Source organism: Macaca mulatta, chromosome 4, assembly GCF_049350105.2.
Source record: "Macaca mulatta isolate MMU2019108-1 chromosome 4, T2T-MMU8v2.0, whole genome shotgun sequence".
In the NCBI taxonomy this organism is placed as follows: Eukaryota; Metazoa; Chordata; class Mammalia; order Primates; family Cercopithecidae; genus Macaca; species Macaca mulatta.
In genome coordinates this window covers 154,284,071-154,287,510 of record NC_133409.1, presented here as the reverse complement: position 1 = coordinate 154,287,510, position 3,440 = coordinate 154,284,071, and the positions used below count along the sequence as shown (strand labels likewise).

General features: G+C 37.5%; 1 pseudogene; it reads right to left on the bottom strand.

The window, feature by feature from the left end:
• Nucleotides 1–2,831: 2,831 nt before the first annotated feature.
• On the bottom strand, nucleotides 2,832–3,440 carry LOC114677754 (small COPII coat GTPase SAR1A pseudogene; annotated as a pseudogene).

The following is a 3,440-nucleotide window of genomic DNA, read 5'->3' as shown; positions in this document are numbered from 1 at the left end:
CTGATGATAATGATTTCTAGATGTTAATACCAGTACACATATGTTTTTAATCAGTGGAAATGCCCACAAATGCAAACAGTACCATAGATTATTTTTCAAACACATGTTTCAATATTTTAAATTATAATGATTAGTATTAGTATTAATAGGTGTCAATTTATTTATACTTTTTTAAACTGCTCCTTGCAGAGCAAGGCTACCCTATAGGCAGTGTGCCCAGAGTAGCCTTTTTTAAAATAGTTTTTTTAGTGTGCAAGTTTTCGTAAGGAGATCACAACATACATGTAGTTGTATAAAAAGATGAAATCAATCAAGTTAAATAGATTATTTCTACTCATAGACAGCAGTTACCTAAATCAATGTTGATATTTTCTAGTGGTACCCTCTTTTCTTACAAAATGAACATTAATCTTTTTCTTCCATCAAAATTCAACGTTAATTGGGGATAAAGATCGAATGTTCTTTCTGTATTCAGTGGCCTTATGTCATATCATAGGTCTTTAATAGTTATTTATCTATTTGATTGAAAGGATCCCAAATCGTTTTATTGTTTATTTATTTATGCTTTAACTTTTTATTAAAATGCTTAGGATACGGATTGATTTTCTTTTGTAAATGACTGTTTCACTTTTTCTGAAATAGGACATATATGCGCTCTAATAAAACAGAATGAAACATCTTAATTCATGAGAATTCTGTACAAGGCGCTGATCTTGTGTTTGGAGATGATCTCCTCACAGCAGCTTCTTTCAGCTATCTTATTACAGGAATAGTGTTCCATGGGGCAAGAAATACATTGGTTCTAACTGATTTTCAATCCCCTTTCTCCAGTGGAATAAACCACTTTCACAAAGAGCTGCCCTACGTAGAACCCACAGTTTTCTAGCTTACAACAAAGTGACTAGGGACAAATGGGGGGAAAAATCCAAAACTAAAAATAAAACCAACATGGAAGCAATCATACTTCTCATGTCTCTGAATAGAGATGTATGGGGAACCTTTAACCAAAGGAAATTTAAAAAAAAATGCAAGTTAACTATCTAGTTCATTCGCTGTTAGCTAAATTTATTCACTTAAGGCTTTAACCTCCTTCCAAACAATTTTGTCTTAATCCAGCTATGGTTGCTAATAAACGAAAAGAATGCACTTCCCAGAAATATACTTTATTGAGCCTCTGCATTCAGTACCTGACAGTGAAAAAGTATGCTTTTCCAACAAGTCAGTACTGAAGACCGAGAACTCCAACTACGTAACTGTACCCTCTCACTCCAGTAATATGTTATCCACATTTTCCCCACCCTCACATTAGAATAAAGATATCTTCCCAACTTTTCATATCCTATCTCCTGTCTTTTCCTAGGAGATCCTATGTTTGGATCTTTTCCTACTGGGGTAGAATTTAGGGTAAGATAGTAAAAATCCAATTTCACATGTGGCACTAAGAAAATGGAATGCTATAAAATCAGTCCTCATCACCATGGTAGGGATGCTGTTGCTTTTATACTGAGTCTTTACTGCCAATAAGGGATGCTGCCTCCAAAGGAACAGCTCTATAGAAAATTTTTGAGTTAAGTGTTTCCCCCAGCTTATTTCTGTATGGAGAAAGGCAATTTCATATATAAAAAACTCCACACAAACACACCTGGAAAAGCTACAGATGTTAACCTTTACTTTAAACACCAGCAACATAGATATCTAAGGAGATAAGATGTGAGACAAAGAGCTCAGGAAAAATCCGATAGAGACCAAATTCTCCAAATGGAAATTTTAAAGCCCACTGAGTAAGTTTTTCCCGCATTCAAACAAGTGCTACAATACATTTAAGTCCTCAACTCACAGAATTAAGAGCCCTTAAGCTGTAACTTTGTCCTGTCTTCCTATTCAGAAAAATTTTCTGCTAGAATCTGTGCAAAAGTAACTGACACACCTGCAGTATGTGACAACATGAGAGATGTTCTCAACTCTTTTGTGAGGTGAAAGTCACTTTTTAGAACTGAAAATGAAAAAGGAAGGTGCTATAGAGGGAAATGAAATTTCACCAAAGTATAAAAGCAAATACTGGCTGAAGTCTATAACTTTATAAATAAGAATAATAACAATAACTTATACTATAATTATCTGCTTAACAGTGAACAGTCTGCTACACATTCCTTGGTGAGGAATGACCCTAGCTTACCACAGTGGAAACCTGCCACAACTACAAGACCAGGTTCTGCCCCTTTTCTAGTTCTCTGTTCAGAAGGTAATGCCACCTTCTCCAAGGCAGTTAAAGAGACAGGTGAGCTCAGGGGAGCTTCTCTCACCAACCTGCTAACTCAGCAGGAGTGAGTTCACCCAAATGAGCTCTGGCCTCCAATGTGTGTATCTGCTTATAATTTCATGAAGTATCTAAACGTCATTCATTAGTTAAAAAAAGAATAGAAAACTCTGGACTAAGTAAATTTTGGACTCAGAAAGTTAGAAGGGGTATCAATTATATTAACAACACTTTCTTTAAAAATAGAATCATTTTCTTTTGAAATCAACCAGAGTGATGAGATGTGTTTTTCTTTTCAGGTGCGCCATGATGGTGCACAGCTTCACTCAGCAAACCCTGCCAGCTTCCAAGCCCCAGGATACTGACCTGCACCAGCATGTGGGGCAGCATTACCTCCCCAACAGTGTGGAGAAGAGAACATTTCACCACTGGGTGATGAGAGAGTTGACAGAGATTCTTGGCTTCTCAACGCCAGACATGATTGGAGATGATTGGAGACCTTTCCTCGTTCTATTAGAAAAGTCCATGAAGAAGCTGTGAATAGGATCAGTCCAGAGAAGAAAAACTCTTATTTTCACTGTCCAAACATCAGCCAATATATTGGGAGAGCCAGCAGAATCCCTCGCCCTCGCCTTGCCTCTTGAGCACGCTGCACATGAACACTTCCACGGGGTGAGCGTTCAGCTCCTAAAGGGCCACGTTCCTCTTTCCTGTGGTCTATCCAGAAAGCCCAAATATCTCAAAGAGTTTTTCTTCACTGATTGCATTGTTCTGTCTATTTTGTTACCCAGGATAAGGATTGGCACATTGGATATTATTTCATCAGTCATTAAAGCATTAAGCTCAACTTTGGATTCCCTGAGGCCAGAATGATCTACAGAGTTCACCAGAAAAACAATCCCATTAATTCCTGGGAGATAATTTTTTCAAACCTGACATGGTTGCTTGTGTCCACCAAGATCAAAAGTTGTAAAAGTCATTCCAGCAATTATTAGCTTTTCTGATGTCAGATGTAGTGTTGGAACATGTTGACCCAATCTGTCATCTTTGAGCATGCGAAGAAGAGTGGTTTTGCCTGCATTGTCCAAACCCAAGAATACAAGTTTTCCAAATTTCTTGTGGAGTCCAGGAACTGGAGAACACTGCTGAAGCCATTGTAGATCCACTCAAAGATGAAAGACAT